Genomic DNA, 22,126 nt, shown 5'->3' on the forward strand with positions numbered 1-22,126 from the left:
CAAAAAGGGAAGGGCTGATTCATTCTCACTATGCCCTTCACCCTATCAAACACCTTAGTTAAATCCTTTGTAACTCTTTTTCCACGCAAGCTATATAATTCCAGTCTTGGCAATCTGTTTTATGGGAGCCTTGCCTTACCACTTCACCATGTTCACGTACTGTTACTTAGAGTCCAATAAGTGAGTTTGTCTGCTGAAAGGCAGGGCTTTCCTGCCAACTGTCAGCAGGAAGGATCAGGTGAATGAAAGGCACTCTCGAGTCTTAATCTGTTATGAGCTGCCAAACACCCTCTTGTCCAAGCCACTTTGATCTTTGGGGCTGGAAGGGCAGTCCTGCTTTATTATAAGGTCAGTATTTAAAAAAAATACACAGCTACTGGCATTTATAGCCAAAGCTCTTTCTATATGGTACATAGACCTCTTTGTAGTATGCCAGGGCAGAAGATTATGTGCATCCAGCGTATACGTGCAACTAACATCTTGTGGAAAAAAGAGCACATTGGAAATGGCATGATTAGTTAATTTTCAGAACATAACCTGCTTGCTTTACTTTTTTGGCCTATCTCTTTTTCCCTATTTTTCAATTCCTGACCCTACGTTTGGCCTCCGTTCCGAATCCGTTCCTTATTTCGGCTACTTTATGCTGGCTGGTGCTCCTGGCACTTGTTAGCAGCAACTTGAATAGGACCTCTCTGAAATTCTCATTATAGCAAAGCCTTGCCAATGCTGGAAATTAACCAGTGGCATGGTCAATTTATTCAAACAGTTACATTTTTATTACTTCTCTGTCATTGCCCTGATGTTTCAAAATCCAGAAATATAATGTTGTAAAGGATTGTACTTACAAATCTGAAAGGCAGGAAGTATTATGATTAATTCTCTAGTCCTCTTCAATATCCTACACCCCTGTTCCACATTGTCTAACAAATGCAGCCGTGACTGTGTACCATCAAATTACATGTCTAACCACCAGTTGAAGTCTCGCCCAATGGCTGAAAGTTGTTACTACCTGATGCTTTTCAAAGGATTATTTGAAATGAACTGACAATCTCAGTTTTATTCCTCATGGACAGATGATAGCAGTGATAGCAGATGACGGGACAAGGAGTAATGGTCTCAAGTTGCAGTGGGGGAGATTTAGGTTGGATATTAGGAAAAACTTTTTCACTAGGAGGGTGGTGAAACACTGGAATGCGTGAATCCCCTTCCATAGAAGTTTTTAAGGTCAGGCTTTACAAAGCCCTGGCTGGGATGATTTAGTTGGGATTGCTCCTGCACTGGGCAGGGGGTTGGACTAGATGGCCTCCAGAGGTCCTTTCCAACTCTATTATTCTATGCTTCTATGATGACCGCATCCCCAAAAGAACCACCACAGTTGTTACCTCTGTTGGCAGCCACAGCAGGGATATTGAACACTGTACGATCATTGAAGCTTCTTAAAGGGTATTCAGTGAGTGCATTTGCCTTATTCAGTGAAGACCAGTGAAATATGATTTATTAGATACAGCTGGTTGAAGAAAGGATGTAATTTTCACAAAAATATTTTTTAGAAAAAATTGAAAAATTGAAAAAATTTGAAAAATTGTAATGAAATATTTATTGAATTTTTTGACATTTTAAACAATTTTTGACATTTTTCAATCAGTCCTCTAGAAAGACAGACATTTTTGTTACAATTTTCATAACAAAATTCAGCCCAGTTTTTCATTGAAATTTGACATTTTGACAAAACTTGAAATTGCAAATTTTGAATTTTTTTGACCTACTATAATTTAAATATTTTTTTTATTTGGCTCTTTGATCAGTTCTCCTGGGCTTCTGGTAGGAGATGCTTCTTTTTTCTTCGCTTCTTTCACTTCTGTCTTTTTTTCAGACCTTGAAATATTGAAAGACAAATTAATATGACAAAAAGTTCTGTTCCTTTTAAAAACAAGAAATAGCATAATCTGATGGTTTAAGAGTAGGGCTGTCAGGAGCCAGAGTGCAAAACAGGATTTAATGAGTGCCTGGAAAGGCAGTTAGGTCCACCTTTAAACCACGGGCAACTTGAAATTTTGTGTTTCACCTAGAAAAGGTAACTTGACTGAAGTGGTTTTGAAAATCAAAATTTAGAAAAATAACATTTTTCTTCAAAAAGAGTTCAGTTTTTGAGTGCAAATAGGCTCACAATTTCATTTTCAGTTGAGCAAAAAATGTGAAATTTCAGGTATTTTATTGAACTTGACCAGTCTACTTATATTATAAACTCTGAATGGCCTTTAATCTTTGTGTGTGTGTGTTGTGCGTAGCAGAATAATAGTATCTGTGTAGCACTGAATAATTGAATAAAATAAAACCCCTCAGATTTAGAGGTTTTGATTTAAATCATAACTCCAGACCATGTGAGATTCATCTACTACTGCTCTATATGCTTAAATGGGATTTGGAAAATATGGATTACATGGTGACTCAACTGATAATACATCCAGATTTTCAGCTGGTGTAAATCTGCATAGTTCCATTGACATCAGTAGAATATGCTGATTTACACTAATAAAGGATCTGGCTCTGCACAATATTTATCTGAAAGCAAATTAATAATATTGCTTCTCACAGGGACTGGTTGGAAAATTTTTATCAAAACATATTTTTGAGGAAAAATGGCGTTTTTTAAATCAGAAAAAACAATTCTCCCCCCCCTCCCCCCGCCCAATCTGTTTTCAGTAGTCAAAAACTGCAAGATTTATTGTCAGGGTTTTCTTTTCTTTTCTTTTCTTTTCTTTTCAGTTTTGGATTTTTGGGTTTTCAGCTTTTCAGTGAGAACCTGAAATGCTAAATGAAGAATTTCAACATAAACGAAAAAAAAAAAATTCTGCAAAGTTTTTTCACAAAAAATAAAATACATTTAGACCAACAATTCACTCATGAATGATGACAAATCCTTGCCATAAGTGATAATAAAATATTACATTTTATTTGCTAACACATGTTCAATTCCAGTCTTTAAATTAATATTGCTGTTTGTGAATGAATCACAGCTACTTTCCTGTAAATGCAAGGCATGTGGTAAGCAAAAATAATCCCATGCCTGTTTGAATAAAGAATTCTTATGCCAAGAACTGAAACACCCTTCTTTCAGGCTGTCCCTGGATGTGACTGGAGTTCAGTTATTTGTGGCATAATAATGATTGAGCCACTGCAAGGAATCCAAAATTGATTCAAAATGAAGGCTGGGCTAAACCAAAAAACCAACACAAAAATCCCATCTGGAATGTTTAGACCCAATGCATATTTTAATGCTATACTCTGGGTTACACTCAGGATACAACAGAACTTTTCTAGTGGTATTGCAATCTTGTTTGAGTGGCATAGCTGAATATTTTATTCTTTTTTTAAAAAATCCTCTGGCAAAGGAAAACAAATCAGCTTGTGCCCTTTTCTAGTTTCTTTTTCTTTGAGAAAAACAAAACCAAATTGAACTAACAAAAATGAAAAACAAAAGTATGTGATTGTTATATGGGGACACAGCCATGCCAGATTAAGCACCTATCTTGTTGCTGACAATGACCTGGACCAGGTGGTTCAGAGAAAGGTGAAAAAACCCTGAAGTGGGCAATTATGGAACAGCCTGCCGATAGGAAATTTTTTTTCAAACCCCCATTATTTAGAGGTTGGACTAAAGGATGAGGGTTTATAACACTTCCAATCTTAAAAAAAATCCCGTTATAAAGTAACTATGGATTATCTCATTTTCCATATAAATGCACAATCATTTTTGAATCCTGTTAACCTTGTCTACATGGGGACACTGAGGAAAATTAATCTGAAATTAACTAAAGGTATGAATGTAAAGTGGATTAGTTAAATTGTATCAAACCCCTGCGTGGACTTTCTCATTTAGAATGAAAGTGGCCTTAATTTAATTTAGTTTCATTCATCAAACTGGATTAAGGCCACCTTAATTCTGAATGAGAGTATCCACACAGGGATTTAATGCAGTTTAACTAATTTACTTGAATTTTCCTGAGTATCCCAATGTAGACAAGTCCCTGAGTAATATATTGTAGCAGTGAGTTCCATAGGCTATTTGTAGTGTGTCTTTTAACAAGTTCCCTTTTATCAGTTTTAAATTTGTTGTGGACAGTTAATATCACCACAACTAACTAGTGTCAGTTAGCCATTAAAGCAACACCTAATTTTAAAAGGTTATTTCCTACTGTAACCTTTGTTCCTTTATTTAATTTATGGTGAATTGCAACAATTGGTCCCAAGACTCCTCCTTTTAAGGTTATTAATTTCCCTTCTGAAGGCCTGTAACTCTAATTTGACTGAAGGAATGGAACATTAACAAATTTTAGTTCTTATGATCTCAGTCATCAGAGGCCCTGCGGGCCCTAAACTCCCATGGACATCAGTGGATAAAATAGACTGAGCCATGCCTTTATATTATTTATTATTAATTATTATCGTTATTATAATACACACCTTTGTCACCTCCCATCTGCACTGTAATGCAACGTACTTGGGCATGAAGCCATCAGCCCTTCGCAAACTCTAACTAAATCAGAGTGCAGAACATATCTCAGCAACAAAACCACATCAGACCAATTCTTGGCTGTCTACATTGGCTTCCTACAGAATAACAAGTCAAACTGAATGCTTGGTCCTTATCTTCAAGGGACTCAATGGCCTAAACCCAGGATATCTAAAAGATCACCTAAAGATCTGGGATGAGGATCATGGCTGACAACTCTGCTCCTCAGGCACAACGGAACTTTCTATCACATGGATAACGCTTGTCTATGCAGGAGATCGAGCTTTCCCAGGGACTGGTCCAAGACTGTGGAACAAATTCCCACAGAAACGAAGAACCAACTGTGACACTAAGCACCCCTGTATTCACACCCTGCAAAATATTGCCATGATCTTTGTAAAAAATATGCCTTGTGAGGTATCATTTGAAAACTAATAACTCACTGATCATTAACACTCTTGCGTGAGGTATGTACATGATGGGTATTAAGAGTTATGAATTATAACTGTGTGTGTGAACCAGGTATATCAGGGGGATTTGTTAAACGGGTCTAGTCTAAACAAAGGAATGAGTGTTTACCTCAATTAACATAGAAGCAGTAAATAAGCCTCACACTAACAAGTGGGGGAGAAGACAGCATGATGTCTACACCCAGCAGGAGAGAAAAGTTCGGTCTAGGTTTTGCTTTTCTGAAGAAGCCACTTCAAAGATTTACTGCGCTATAAAGACAGGGGGATTGAACGTCAAGTGGTAAGCAACTGAACCAGCTGATTGTATACAACAGTGGTTTTTAACCTGTGATCCTCGGACCCTTGGGGGGTCTTCTTTGTCTGTTTTGTACAGCACAGAGCATGCTATATTAAACAAATAAGTCCTATCTCAGGCTAACTCCCATTCACGTGCTGATATCATGGCAAGCACATTTACACAGTTCCAAGGTTGCTGATGCATCAACATTTTGCAGCATCTTATTAACTGCACAGGAATGATGTTCTGGTGTTAAAAATAGTTTGACGCTCTCTCTGCTATTTGTTGCTCATTATCAACATTCCCTGCCAGTTCTACATTCCCTTTAAATGGGAATTTGGCCTCAGTTCAGTGGGAGTTTTGCCTGAGTTAGGACTTCAGAGATAGACCTGTTTATCATGTTTCTTGCATACATAGCAGAGCAGGGTGAATGTTTGGGTAGTGAAGGGGATTGGCTCACCTTGTGATTTACTTTGAGTTTGGGGTTTGAATAAACCAAAACACACACGCTGAAATTGAGTCCAAACCAAGGCGTTTCACCTGATTTCATATGTAAACTGAGTTCTGGATAGTTTGGACGCAAAACTATATGTCAGCCAGGTGCGTCTGAAAGTTTTTGAACTTTGCAGAATGTTTAAAGAAGCTGGGCTGAATTTCAAATCTGCAATGGAACATGAAAGCAGATGAGTTTCATGTGGTTTCAGGGTTTTATAGTGAATATTTTGCATTGTTCTAATAATGACAGATTTAAAAAGCAAACCTTACCAGATGTACTTTACAAAAAAAAAAAAAAAATCCTAGAATTAGATAGAGAGCGGAGCATGGTAAATGAACGGATGTGTTCTACTGCTCTCTACTGAAGAGAAATTGACACACAGTTGAGCAGTTCTAAGATCCTATACTGTCCACATGTAACAGAGTTTAAGTGGCAGGAAGCTGTGGTTTCATAAGAGAAAACACTGCAACGTTCTGCGTAATCACAGTATACAGGATAGTGACAACTCATTTAAGGATAAAAGTGTGAGGTTGATGATTATTTTACTTTCTTTAAAAATTTCAGATTAAGATATCAAGTTAGCTGGTAGATAATTTATAAAGAGAAAAAAGAATAAATATGTTAAATAAATTATTTTATTTGTGAAGAGCTAAATGGATATAGATTTTTTGAACAAGGTCTCCTTAAAAGCAAAGTAAACCAGTCCCATACTTCTCTAAAGGCCTGATCAAACACCTATGAAAATCAGTAGGAGTTTTTCGATTGACTTCAGTGGGATTTGGATTAAGTCCTAGATCCTGAAGCTCTCTTTCCATGGTGAACAGATTCATGGGGCCAAATTCTTAATCCCAAGCAAGCTACGCTGATTTACACCAATTGAATATTTGGGCCATAGTGTTTATTATCATTATTATTGAACTGTCATAACACTGAGAGGAGCTAACCAGGATCAAGGCCTCGCTCTGCTAGCCCCTGTGCACGTTTATAATGAAAAGATAATCCCTGCCTCAAAGAGTTTACAGTCCATATCTGGAGTTAGTAATGTCATCTTTTTTATATGCAAGAGTTAAATTAGCATGGGCTGCATAGGTGAAAGAGCCTATTTTCTCAGAGAAATTTTCTGTGAAAAATTTCAAGTTTTCAGTGAAACACTGAAAACGAAGACATTTTAGCTGAAAACTTTTGGCTCAGCACTGAAAATATTAGTTCAGAAATGTCATCACTGTACCTCACAAGAGTTTTAATTTGGAGCATCATGCTCCCATTCACCTCCCATTCAGTAGGGCTCCCTGATCAGACAACACCTCCTACGATGCACCAAAGGGTCTATTGTACTAATTTAGATGGAGTAAATGGGCCAAAGGTGTTCACGTAATCCAGTCACTGTCCAATATTAAAACAGTGTAAACAAGGTTTGGGGTTTAGTATACAGAGACCTCAGCCTGCTTAGTATCATGGCAAATACACCATTAAACATCCTTTTAACACTTTATTAAAGATACACAAAAGAAGGGAAAAAAACTACAGCGTTTGAATTGTAAAGAATTAAGTCAGGCTTTCATCTTCACAACAATTCTTGTTCCCTTTCCCTTTAACTGGGGAGAGTTTAAGAAGGAAAAACCCCTTTGTCTGACAGATGATATCAAAGATGGTAATAGCTGTTCTTTTGGGTTAAAGAGAAGAAATTAGTTGAGAGAAGCTGGAGCTGTTGTTGTTGCTTCTTTTGTTAAAGTGTGATCCCATTTCATCCCAGGTGATGTCTGGGATTCAGATGGAGCTGGTAGGGGTGGTCAACTGGATCCATCTCTCTGGCCCAGTTTGGTTAGGATATCTCTCAGGATTAGGATGACACTGACCTAGGGTTGCAGGAGATGGTAGGAGCCGCAGCCATGATGGTGAAATTTGCTCCATCTGTTCTTCGGTATTCTCCCCCCCCAAGGTCTCTTTCTTTACGGATTCACAAAGGGAGTGATGGGTGGAATAGCTCATCCCCTCATTGTTTTGTCCACCAATTAGGCCTCATATCCAACACACCAATTTCTGGCTCCACATTTTCTGTTTTTACCAAGCAGGATTTTAACATACTCATTGAACCATAACAGGAGGCCTTTTTGTTTAAACTAATTCAGTCTATCTCCTTTTTGTATCTTTTCCCATCAACATTTGTTATTATAGGTTACTGTGACATCTTATGGACTTTCACAGACTTTTTACAGCTGAGTTCAGAATTAAATCTATAGGCCCAATTATCATAACAGGTCCCCTTCGGTGAATTGCTATGGTGCATGATGGCAGTCCATGGACATAGTGCATGGTGGGGCATGAAATGTAAGCAATTATTCTCTGCTACATAACTATACACATCCAACCACTATAAACAATATGCTTAAATTAGGTACATTCACTTCCCCCCAGTGAATCCCGGCTTGAGTCACTTTTTGTGTATAGGTGCAAATACAGTATTTTCCTAAAGAGAGCCTGTCCATCAACTCCATTTTTTTTTAGCAGCTCATAAATGTGAAAAATTATTTAAGGATAAAAGTGAGGCTGATGGTTATTTTACATTTTAAATTAATTCAATTTTTTAAAAAGATATTAATTCAGTTGGTGGATAATTTATAAAGAGAAAAAAGGATAAATATGTTAAATAAATTATTACGACAAAGAGTTTGCCAAGCATGACTCAAGACTACTTGAAGTTTGGAAAAATGTATCTGAACACATCCCAAAGCCAGAATGGGAGCAACCATGTTCGAACATTATATATTATAAATACAGGGTTGAGGCTGCAATGGAATCAGGATCTTAAAATAACCCACACTGGTCATCTGCTTTCACTGTGAGAAGCTCACACTTTCCCTTGCTTAAGCTAGGTTAACTTCTTTCAAGAAAAAATAGCTTGTTCTCTATGAAGAAAAGAAGCAAACTGATCACCACCAGAATAGTACATTTTGGGTTTCCCCCACCATTACCTCTACCCCATTACTAGGCATAACATGATAGTTTCTCATGAAATAGTTAGTGTTCCATGACAGACATACTTTATATAGTACTTGGCACATCTAGATCCATTTTACTCTTGGGCATCAACATCTTTCCCTAAAGATGTTGGCACATGTCATTAATTCTTCCGTGAAATGTTTCTTCAGCTCCCTGCAGGAAATATAATGCCCATAATTCATGGACAAGGTAGTACATGTTCCATTCAGTGATTCATCACTGCCTCATATGGTCAACAAAGAATTTCTCTGCCCCTGTTCAAATCACTATACAAAATGAGCTTTGTCTCTTTCCTTGTAATTGTCGTTTACTACAAATCTGAGATTTTTGTGATTCATTTCACACTGAGTCTACAACTCTGAGTCACAACTAAAACATCTGAAGAAAAAATGTGAATAGCTTGTATGAGCATATTTTGGCTAAACAGCAACTTCATGCACAGAGTCAGACTCTTCGACTCTTATTTGCACTGGTGTCAGTCCAAAGAAAGTCCTTTGACTTTTGTGGAGTTACTCTGCATTTACACCAGTGGAACAGAGAAGAATTTAGTCCATTAATTGAAATACATTTCTCAAATGTAACTTATTTACAATGAATATTGGCCAAGACATACTTGACTTAGGCATATAAACATTTCTATTGATTTTAATGGGACTTTTGCATGAATAAGGCAAGCAGAATTTGACCCAGTTCCCTAGAGGGTAACACCTCTACGTTAGTCATTTTCTCTCTGCATTAGCAATTTTCAAATTACAGGTAAGGCAGAAACCTTGCTAATATTGTGGGAAATACATCTACACAGTAAAAAAGTTGCTGATGCATTAACATTTCACAGCATATTAACCACACAGGAATAATGTTCTGCTATTAAAAATAATTTGACACTGTCCCTGCTATTTGTTACTCATTATCAACACTCGTTGCCAGCTCAACGTTCCATAAAGAATGTAAATCCAAACTTGGGAAAATGAGGTAGGGAATATGTGCACTGGCTGATGACATCATCTGCCACGAATGGCTATAAATCTTAAGCGAATTTGCAAGTACAAATGTGTAACTCTGAAGGTGCCAGATTTCACGCCTGCATGTTTGTAGCTTGCAAATACATCAAGTGCAAAACTTGAGAACATATTTTTTTTCTCCAAATAAACTCAGATATACCTTGGTGATTCCAATCAAGCAAACAAAAAAGGCAGGCAGTCTCTTCTAGAGAAAATATGGTGTAATATTTTATCAAATTGCCATTTTATTTTATTTTAGACACTTTCAGTTGCTTTGAATACTCCATTTATGCCTTCATCAAAATGACAGATTGACGGTCTGGAAAGAGTTTAGAAATTAAGGTTATACTGTAACTTCAAGAAGTCTTCTTGCACGCAGAGTGCCCCATAAGTGAGTGTTAAAGCGCTAATGCCATTTGGACAGGATAATACTAGTTAGCATGTCCAAACCTCTTAAAAGTACAGTCCAAACTATTATATTGCCAATTAAGCAGGAAGGTGGAAAATTCTCATCTTTCTATTGGCATGAAAAAGGGTATTTCTAGTGTTTTACATACACACACGTGCACTGAGAGAGAGAGAGTCCCTGATCTCATATGTAGGCTCGGCAGAATTAAATTCATATTTTTAAAATAATTTCAATGGATAATATTGATGTTTATTTTAAAGAATTTTTTTGTATTTTTATTTACTTTAATTTGCACAGTTGTGCAAAGTTATGGTCTATAAGCCCTTTTTTATTGTTATCTATTTAAATGTTCACAGTTGTGGGAAATTATGGGGGTGTGTCAGACACTATGGGTGCAAATGATCATTGGATTTGAAAATTAAAGCGTTATATCCATTAAAATACAAATTGTCAACGTCACATGTCAAAATAAGCAAAATAAATATTCTTAAATCAAACTTCAATAAGTTCTCAAGCAGCATTTTCTTACTTTGCCTATCTGTACAATTCAATTATTATTGATGAACATATTTTTCATCAGTTTGTGTGTGTATAGTAAAATCAATGTTTACCCACATTTACAGATAAAAATCTAATCCTTATAGGTTTACATCTATGGCAATCTGGCTCCAGGAAATATCTTTTAGGGACGCACATGAGTCTGTTCTGAGGAGGTTAGTTCTTCCCCATATATGGACTCTCACTATAAAAGCCAAAAGTGATCTCCACAGCATTTGAGTCTGGAGGTGAATCAGAAAAAGACAACAGCTGCTTTTATTAAGACTAAAAGATAATGAAGCTGCCATTAATTGAAAATGATAGAGCACAAGCAATCTGGATAGTGAGAGAGAGAATTCAGTGCTGTTTGGTTCTGCAGACACTCCAGCATCCAAATTATGAAACGGATGCTCAATCATGTTACATGAATTAGAACAATCATTCATAGGCTGATTTTCACAGAATGAAGTTAATACTATTTCCAGTTATTTGTGGAAACAACTGATACACATTACTGTTGCTTTGAACCTATAGGCAATCCAGTGTGCTAAATGTCCCTACAGTTTTATCCAATGCCTAGTGACATCAGAGGGAGCTTTCCATTGGCTTCAGGGGGCATTGCATCAGCCTTTAGTGGGGTGAGTTGGGAAGGAGTTCAAACTCAAGATAAACAGTTGCGGAACATAAGAAGTAGGACAAAAAGCTGTGTGAAATACTCATTGAAACCTCTTTAAACTAACTGACTTTGCAACTGACTTGTCCATGATAAATACTGTCCAAAAATCTATGGGTGAAATTCTGGTCCCATCAAAGTGAATGGCAAAACTCCCATTGACTTCAGACAGGCAGGATTTCACCCTGTGACTTGGGCAGTTTTGCCATGACCAGTTCTGCACTCACATTGCACACACTCACCTTATGTACTAAGATCAACTTAAATCATGCAGTATAATAAGAGTCATTAGTTAGTAACCTCCTTGGCTTTGGGGGGCCCTTAAAAGATGTCCTTGTTTTCGATGCCATAAATGCTCCTACTTTTTTAATCTCTAGTTCAGCTATTACACTACTATATTCCCCCCCTCCACCTGCTACCTCCTCTATATTCTACCACTAGAAAACAAACTGTTTCTATTTAAGTTGTTAAAATATCAGTTTATTAATTCTGTAAGTTTTAGCTAAAATGTCAGAGCATCTGCTTTCAAACTGTAGTACTGAAGTTCTCACACAATTAAAATCTTCACTTTTGCCAACAATATTTAATGGAAAGAAAATGATTATTCTTCCATTGTGTCTCTGTGTGTGGGAAAGGGAGAGGGGGAGGTTGTTAAGTTTTTACTTCTACGATCTGTAACTGAACAATGACTGAAAACGTAGTAGTACTGAATTAAATCTATTCTCTATTAACCCCACTGAGTGACACAAATTGTGCAATAACAATGCACTAATAATAGTACATTTAAAATGATGTATGCAGATGCAATTTTCTGCACCAGCATTTAAGTAGTTATGCAGCTTTGTCTATTAGGAACATTATGCTGGAAAGAGTTTGCACAGATTTTCCACTGCTCCTTGCAGTCACTAGCACTCTGAAACCATCTCCTATTTCAGAAGTCCTTGTTGTATTTACCACTTATTACTGAAAATATTTATGTGGTCTACCAAGGTAAAAGGTATTAGATAACTACACATTGCATAATATTCTAAATAAAATATTCCTTTTACACTTCTGGGAGGGAGTGGGGAGAAAACCCTCTCTAAAGTGGATTAACAAAACCAAGATAAATATGCAGCAATACTGAATGACTGCCCGCAGAAAGCTTTTAGCTTCTATTACAGCTAACATTCTATTAAGGGCATCTCCTGGCCTTGGCTGGCTTTGTGGCAAGCACTAGCTGGAGCTTTTCAGTGCAGCATGTCTCCATGGCCACAGAGTTCTACTTGTATCCTGACGAGAACTGAATCCAACTAGATGAGCCTATGGATTGGTTAAGCTAATGTGGAGTTGAGTTACCCACCCTCACTCTCACACATGGAGAGACTTCCATTGACTTCAGAGGTTTGAATCAGGCATTTAGGGCCCGATTTTTAAAAGTATTTAGGTGCCTAACTCCCATTGATTTCAATAACCTTAATGACATAGGCCCTGATATAGCAAAGTACTTAACCATTTGCTTAGGTTCAAGCCATTAGGGAGAGAAATGGCACCCAATTCACATTCATTTCAATAGTGAAGTTCTCTCATAAGTAGGTCACTGGTACTTCAACAAGTGCATGAGTACTTTGCTGAATGGGCCCCAGTTCAACAAAGAACTAAAGCAGATGCTGAAGACTAGAGCTGGTTGGACCATTTCTGATTAAATGCAATTTTGCTGAAATATGCTGTGCTTTCAAAGCTGAAAATGTTTTGTGGACACATATGGGTCTCAAGATGGTTTATGTACATATGTGAGATAGAGTCAGTCTCTCTCTCACACTCTATATCCTGAATGGGCAGAGTAGGGACCTGGACCTGGGTTACCCATATCTCAGGTCAATGCCCCAGCCAGCTACAGTAAGACTTAATGATTACAGTATTGCTAACTGCAAGTGTTCAAAAATCGTGAGATTGGATTAAAAACCGTGGGAGTTTTTTTTAAAATAATAAAGTTTGTATTATTTTTATTTGATTTTTGAGCCTTTAGGGAGCACTTGGATCACATTTTCAAGCTTTTCTCTGCAGCCATGAGGGCTAGAAACTTACTTAAAAAAAAAAAAAAAATGAGCGCTGACATTCTCACCTAATTACAGGATTCCAGAAGTTGTGGCTTTAGGAAAAACAACTAATACTGTGAGACTTGTGATAAAATCTCAAGAGCTTGAAATACTGTATTGTAACAGAGTTACTGTGCTGGGTGGTCGTGTGGGTGTTTTTGGCACACTCACATCTAGTGACTGTGGCTCCTAGGAAGACCCCCCGTTTCAGGAAGTAACACTGAGAGGAAGTTCAGAGGTGGGAGTGGGAGCTTCCCAGCTGAAGTAGACAGCCAAACTGTTTACCAGCAACACCAGCAGCAGGAGGGGAGCCACCTCTTCTAGTAATAAATCGATGTGGTTCAGCTGTTTGCTGAGCTCATATTCCAGGGACTACGCCTGCCTGTGCTAACCCATCAATAAGGAGACTACAAGGTCACTTAACAGTAGTATCAGCACTATGGGCTTGATTCAAAGCTCGCTGAAGTCATGGAAAGATTCTCATTGCCCTCAATGGGCTGTGGATCAGGCCCGATGAGTCCAATACAATCAAGGGAACATGCTGGCAACATTCATTAGCACCTCCATACTCCAGAATTTCAGGGGTCTGGATGAAATAAGATGCAGAAGACCAAGATCACTTCTAGTTTGGCTTGTGAAATATCAAAGCTTTATCAATATTCTATTGCAGGACACACTGCCTCTAAAACTATGAAACAGCACATTGTCACACAACAAATAAATTAAGAATATCAATTATAAACAAAAATTAAAAGCCTCATGTCAGCACCAGTTAAGGTTGCTAAGTGACAACAGTGTAGTTACCTATCACATCACAACTTCAATGGGAGTTGGACCAAGCCCAGTGTAATTATCTGAACCAAGCCAAACCCTTCAATGCCTTAGTCGTCCTATCAGTGAGAACATCGCATGGTAGAAACAAGGCCCTTCATTTTTTGTTTTTATTTTGTGTAAAATTTCCTGGGAATTTATCAGTTTATTACATTTTTTTTTAAAAAAAAAGCAGGTGAAAATCAGTGGAAACATTAACTTCACAGTTTTCTGGATAAATATCAGGGTTAATATTGGGGATGGGAGGATAGAAAAAAGCAACAGAGAGAAAGTAAGACTATTGAAAGGAAAAGCAGTTTAATGCTATAGTTTATTTTATGAACTGTACGTTAGCTTACATAACTGCACGCACATACATCTGTATGATACACAGTGTCTCTTCTACTGCATTGCCTTATTTTAACAGACAGCCCTGCATTTACACTTACACTAATTTATTTTTAACATAAACACATCTACCTAATGTAATGTACTGGATTTTCTTAATATACTCAAAAAGAAAAGGAGTACTTGTGGCACCTTAGAGACTAACAAATTTATTTGAGCATAAGCTTTCGTGAGCTACAGCTCACTTCATCGGATGCAGTATAATATAATATAATCAGTATATATAATATATAATCAGTGTTTTCATGTACTTGAGTGGTCCAAAATTCAGGTGAAAATCAGTACAAACTGAATAACAGTTTTTGTAAAACCTGGGGATTTTAAAGTAAAAATCAGTAAAAACTGAAAACAAAGGGGTTTAGGTATAAATAGGCAGAGAGGACAACATATATCATGAAATGTAATGAAGTGGCCACCATAAGGGAAAGACCTGGACTCAGAGCTGAAGGAACGGCAGGCTCGTAAGATAAGGAAAAGCTAAACAATTTAGACTGAACCCCTTGTGACCCAGTTCAAGTATTTTTTTAGTTGATTACATGAACCTGACCTACTATGTACAACATAAAGCATGAAGTTTAAAAGGTATGAGGAAAATGCAGTTAAAGAAGCTCATAAATGAGACTGACCCTACCAAAATTTTGCAAAACACACTAGAATCATATATATATAAAAGACTAGGTTTAGAAATGCGACATTTTTACTTATTATCAGAAGTTGCATGTTATAGCAAGAGGAATTACTGCTGGTTTTAATTAGGGGTGTGTGCCAAGTGTTTAAGAATTTGGGTTTAATTTGAATTTGGATTTAGCCCAACATTTACATGGCTGAGCTCTTACACTGTAATAAGAACTAATGAAAGAGAAAAATAACGAAGAAATGTCAGCATTTAATATTATATACTAAGTAATTTATGGTGCATTATATAATCACGTAAATGTCCATGACTCACGTTGTCATAGGTCACCATAAATCATTAATATTGAATCTTGGAAAGTGGAACAATGGCAAAGTTCAGGTTTCATTCAAGAACCTTTCAACTTTTTTTTTATTGAAGCACTAACATCTCCTGGGCTCCTCCGTCCATGTTGTGAAATGTGGGGCGACCGGGTAAGTCACATCATGGGCAATACTGGAGCCTGGGAAATATGAATGGACTGTTGTTTCTGAAGACAGAAAAATGCTGTAAAATTTTTATTCTGTTCAACAAAATAAACAAAAATTTCAAGTCTCCTGTAAAACCTTGCTGCCAAATATTTTCACAAGTCACCAGCATGTCAGGTATGGAATTATCACCCTTCACCCACATTCCATCCTTTCTTCTGGAGACTGATAATATTTTGAACTTGTATAGTACCTTCCATCTCAGAACCTCACAGCACTTAACCATCAATTAATTTAGCCCTGTGCGGTAGGTGTTATTCTCAAGTTACAGAGAGGAAAACTGAGCATAGAGACATTATGTGACTCGTCCATTAGTACACAAGTCTCTGACAAAGTTTCCATCTCTTGATTCAAAGTCCTGTGACCTCACCACAAGACTAACCCTCCTCGTTTTTGGTTTTTGAAGTCCAGCCTATCTTCTAATACCACATTTTGAAAGGTTTCAGAGTAACAGCCGTGTTAGTCTGTATTCACAAAAAGAAAAGGAGTACTTGTGGCACCTTAGAGACTAACCAATTTATTTGAGCATAAGCTTTCGTGAGCTACAGCTCACTTCATCGGATGCAATATTATATACTTCCTAATGAGCTCTCTTGGATTTTTGGCAGTAACAGCTGTGCTTTGTGGCCAGCTAAGATACCACTTGTAACTACAAAAATCCCCCATGGTTTCATTTCTATAGTCCCAACCCTCCCACTAACTTCCAAAAGTGTTTTAGGTGTACAAGAAAAACAGGATATGGACCTGTACTGAAACGAACTCTGGCAAGTGATTAGGTTAAAAATGTAGGTTTAGTAAACAGATATCAGATGTAAAATTAGAAATACTTTTATAAAATTGAAAGACAATCCATTGCAAATTACTATTTTTTTAAACGAAGTATTCTTCTGTACAATATGGTAACACAAATATTGCAGCCTCTATCACTCCATGAAGAGCTACTGATGACGGCGGTTTCAGTATTCAAAAATGTTTGAGTTCCTTGTTCCTCCAGAACAAGGAAGTTAGGCCTTAGTCTGTGTCTGAATTAATAAGACAACCTGCCAGGACGCAACAACACTGGCAGAAGTTGGGCTGTTTATGTGCCAGTGATGGGGCCTCCACAAACACCAGGAGTACACAGCAAACAACGATGATTTTAAAAAAGGGTTTTTTTAGGTGGTTACATATTTAGTAACTGAAGTTATTAATGTGGGTCTGGACTGTGAAACCAAATATAAAGTTCATTAAAATATCCAGCAAGCATTTGTGTGGCTCCAGAAAGAAAAGCATTTGGTTTTCGATTTCCCTTCTTCTGCCCCCGCCACTTGAATCCCCTCAGGCCAACATCCTTTTCCTGTTCAAACTGAACTGCAGCTTTTCCAAGAAATGAATATGTTTAATAAAGATTAAGGCTGAGATTTTCAAAAGACCCTAAGGGAGTTAGGTGCTCAACACTGATTTTGTTTCAGTGGGATTTGAGCAATACATTACTCCTAACCTATATAGATTAATGGCTGAAATTTCAAACTACCCATTGTTAAGGATGATCTGTATTTTACAATAGTTAAAAGCAAGGTTGAGTTATCCTCATACTGTTTTCTTCAGAGACTCTTTTTTCCTTCTCATATCCACAAACACCCAGAACTAGTTGCATTTCTTTGCCCAAGCTCAATCAAAGTCTACAACAGAACCTCACAGTTATGAACACCAGAGATATGAAGTGACAGTCAACCACACACCTCCTTTGGAACTGGAAGTACGCAATCATGACACAGTAGAGACAAAAAAAAAGAGAGAGAAGATAACGTAAATACAGTACAGTTCTGTGTTAAAGGTAAACTACTAAAAAATAAAGGGAGAGTTTAAAAAAAATTGACAAGGTAAGGAAACTGTTTCTGTGCTCATTTCATTTAAAATTAAGATGGTTAAAAGCAGCATTTTTATTCTGAATAGTAAAGTTTCAAAGCTGTATTAAGTCAATATTGAGTTGTAAACTTTTGAAAGAACTGTAATGTTTTTTTCAGAATTACAAACGTTTCAGAGTTACGAACAACCTCTGTTCCTGAGGTGTTCGTAACTCTGAGGTTCTACTGTAGTTGCCAAATGGAACCTCAGAGGAAAATTTTCTCGTGGAATTTCCACTAAGACTTTTCACCTGTGAACCCACTTTTAGTTTCATCCAGTAATCACAGGGGAAGGACACCAGCAAGACCAATTTCCACTAATGAACCCCTTCTGCTGTTCTCTTCATTACTCCAGTTTCCCACACTAGAGTAAAAAATAGTGTCAATTGCAAGATTTTCCACGATTTTAAGGCCAGATCATCTAGTCTGGCCTCTTCCATAACACAGGCCACGGGATTTCCCCCTTTGGTTCCTGCATCTAGCCTGACAACTTGTGTTTGAACTAGAGCATATTTTTAGAAAGGTATATGCATGCCTCTATTGAAGAGGGACATTTGAGAGGCTCAGTCCTTCCAAAAATGTCTCAGAGGGACATCGAAGGAAGTGAAAGGTGTATGTATATTTTCTCCCAAATTACCCTATTTATAGTTCTCCAGTGTTTCTATGGGTATGTCTACATGGCAGCTGGGAGCATGCTCCCCAGCGCAGGTAAACAGATGTGCCAACTTTGCTCAAACTTGCGCACTACAGTAGGGTAGCTGGGGTAGCACAGATGGCAACTTGGGCTAGCCACCTGAGTATGTACTCAGGGGGTCCAAGCGAGTTTGTACTAGCCTGTACTGCTGTCTGTGCTACCTTGGCTAAAGTGCTACTTTTAGCATGTTAGCTCAAGTGCAGCTAGCTAGTGTCTATTTACCTGCACTGAGAAGCATGCTCCCAGCTGCAGCATTCATGCAGGACCCTAAGAGTATGTGTGTTAAGTTTGCAAATATTTTTTCAATAACTTCTCACATTGATAAAAGGGGGGGGGAAACCTTGAATATACGTAGATGCAACACATACATCTCACTATAGCCACGATGTGTCATCGTTAAGATAAAAAATGACGTGCAATAGTTGAGACTCAACTGTGATAGGTAGAATTATGGTAAAAATGGTACAATTTAATAAAGGGATTTGAGGGGGATCTTTTGTTATTTTCATGGCTGTGATGGCTGAAACAAACAACAAATTGGCTTCATAGGTGAGATTTTCAAAAGCGCTCAGTGTTGATTCAGCTCCCGTTAAAGTCTACAAGCAGTTAGGCCAGTGCTTGCTAAGCATTTCTGAAAACCCTGCTTTTCAATCACCATCATTATTTTAACTGAGAGAAAACTGAAATAAGGGGAGGAGGTCTAAGTGGGTTCCTCCAAAGATCTATACTGGGACTTGTGCTGTTCAACATATTCATTCATAAATGATCTGGAAAAGTAGGTGAACAATGAAATGGCAAAGTTTGCAGATTATACAAAATTATTAAAGATAGTTAAATCCAAAGAACGGTACAAGGAGTTACAGAGGGATCTCACAAAACTGGGTAATGGCCAGTGAAATTCAATGATAAATTCAAAGTAAAGCACACTGGAAAAATAATCCCAACTACACATATACAATAATGGGTTCTACATTAGTTAAAAGAACAGGAGTACTTGTGGCACCTTAGAGACTAACAAATTTATTAGAGAATAAGCTTTCGTTGCATCCGATGAAGTGGGCTGTAGCCCACGAAAGCTTATGCCCTAATAAATTTGTTAGTCTCTAAGGTGCCACAAGTACTCCTGTTCTTTTTGCAGATACAGACTAATATGGCTGCTACTCTGAAATCTAAATTAGTTGTTACACCCAAGAAAGAGTTCTTGGACACATCATAGATAATTATCTTAAAACATCCACTCAGTGCCAGCTGGGGTCAAAAAGGTTACCAGTATGTTAGGAACTATTAGAAAAGGGAAATAAAATAAAACAGAACATATCATTATGCCACTATATAAATTCATGGTGTACCCATACCTTGAATACTGTGTCCACTTCTGGTCACCTCATCTCAAAAATGATATAGTAGAATTGGAAAAGGTTCAGAGAAGGGCAACAAAGACAATCAAGAGTATGGAACGGATTCCATATGAAGAAAAACTAAAAAGTTTAGGGCTGTTCATCTTAGAAAAGAGATAACTAAGTGGGGATATGATACAGGTCTATAAAATCATGAATGGTGTGAAAAGAAGTAAATATAGAAATGTTATTTACCCTTTTTCACAATGCAAAAAACAGGGGACACCTGATGAAATTAATAGACAGCAGGCTTAATACAAAAAAGAGGAAGTACTTCTTCACACAATGGACAAAGAACCTATGGAACTCATTGCCATGGGATGTTGAGAAGGCCAAAAGTATAAATGGGTTCAAAAAAGAGCTGGATAAGTTCATGAAGGATAGGTCCATTGGTGGCTATTAGCCAAGATGGTGAGGGACGCATCTCCATGCTTGGGGCAACCCTAAACCTCTGACCATGATAATCTGGGAGTGGAGGACAGATGGAGGATCACTTCATAATTGCTCTGTTCTGTACACTCCCCCTGAAGCTCTGGTATGAGCCAATGTCAGAAGACAGGATACTGGGCAAGATGGAACATGGTCTGGCCCAGTGTGAGAGCTCCTATGTTCTTACGAGGTAAAGCTCACATCCATAGAGGGGAAGTGTTCTCCAATGATTAGGGCAGTAGGTTAGCACTTCGCAGACCTAGAATCAATTTCCTGCTTCACCACAGATTTCCTGGGTGATCGTGGACAAGTCACTTAGGCCATGTCAACATTAGAGACCTTACAGCGGCACAGCTGTACCAATGCAGCTGTGCCACTGTAAGATCTCCCCTATAGCTGCTCTATGCCGATGGGAGAGAGCTCTCCTGTCAACATAATTAAACCACCACCACCAAGCGGCAGTAGTTATATCAGTGGGAGAGCGTTTCCTACCGACATAGTGCTGACCACACTCGTACTGCTGTTGGTGTAACTTACAACACCCAGGGGGGTGCTTTTTTCACCCCGAACAACATAAGTTATACCAACAAAAGTGCTAGTGTAGACATGGACTTAGTCTCTCTGTGCTTCAGTTCCCCATCTTGTTTCAAAAATGCAAAATTTTTCACAGGAAGAGGAGAAAGAGACAAAAATCCTTCAGCCCATGGAGAGGTAGAGAGCTGGGGTGCTCAGCCTCTGGCACCCTGGAAGGCTCTTGTAAATTTCATTTTCTGCCCACAAAAGGAAAATGAATTTGAAAAGAGCCTTCCAGGTGGGGAATGGCAGAGCGGTGAATTTGATTGCTCTCAGTGGGAAATTTGATTTGCTCTTTTTGAGCCTCAGAAACACATTCCGATGGAAAATTCCCAACCAGCTCTAATTCTTCCAGTACTCTGCTAACAGATTTCCCCAGAGACTCTTCTGGCAAACGAAGTATTATCGTCATTAATTTGCATTTCAATTGCATAAAAAGGCCTCAACCAAGATCAGAACCCTATTGTGACGAGGCACTGTACAAACACATAGCAAGAGACAGTCTCTGCCCTGAAGAGCTGACAGTCTAAATAGATCAAACAGACAAAGCACAGGAAGGGCAGCTGAGGCACAGAGACGTGAAGCAACTTACCCACCGTGATATAGCAGATTGATGATACAGCCAGAAAAAGGGTCTATGTCTCCTGACTCCCAGTCCAGTGCTCTCTCCATTGGCCCAGACTGCGTCTCACCCTGCCTAGCTCGTGCAATCAGATTCCTTTGGAGTGCACTGGGGCACATTTCAATACTCAGCTTTGATGTTCTGCAGGGCAAGATCCATTTCTTCATACTTTGGTGGAAGAGCTTCTCTCACTGTGTGAGTAGAATCAGTTCTGTTGATCCCTGCTATTCCTCATTTGCACATAGCTTGCTGCTGTTGCTAGCATTAAGTGCCCTGATCTGGTCTCTCCATTCCCATGAGTCAGACAGCTGAAAGAAGCAAGTTAGAAAGTAGCATAGGAGCAGCTGTGGGATATATTTGCTTTTTATTTAAATGCTTTCATGAAACATTTCTCTTAAGTAAACAAATCAGGAACCATGCTGTGATTCTGCAGCTGAGTGGTGTGATTCATAAAAGGAAACTGATTTAAAATAAATGAATGTCAATTTCTTGAGTGTCACACATTCTGCAAACTTTGGGGCTGCCCCAGCTTGAATGAGACACCGATGGATTTCAACAGAACATTGTGATGTACATTCATCTGTGGGGCTGGACACATGCTGTTTTGTTGGATTACATTGACTTCCATGGACATATAGAATCTGTGTTCTGAAGCTTTACATCTGACTCACAGGGAAGTATTGATAATGGCA

At 38.1% G+C, this 22,126-nt stretch overlaps 1 long non-coding RNA gene across 1 annotated transcript; it reads right to left on the bottom strand.

Annotated features, from left to right (window-relative positions):
- Nucleotides 1-1,750: 1,750 nt before the first annotated feature.
- LOC122465291 lies at nt 1,751-21,525 on the bottom strand. Its single transcript, XR_006290024.1, has 2 exons — nt 21,409-21,525; nt 1,751-1,875 (listed from the first exon to the last, which is right to left on the bottom strand). It is a non-coding gene; the product is annotated as an uncharacterized LOC122465291 (long non-coding RNA).
- Between the last annotated feature and the right edge of the window lie 601 nt (nt 21,526-22,126).

Source organism: Chelonia mydas, chromosome 3 (assembly GCF_015237465.2).
Source record: "Chelonia mydas isolate rCheMyd1 chromosome 3, rCheMyd1.pri.v2, whole genome shotgun sequence".
NCBI classification, from domain to species: Eukaryota; Metazoa; Chordata; order Testudines; family Cheloniidae; genus Chelonia; species Chelonia mydas.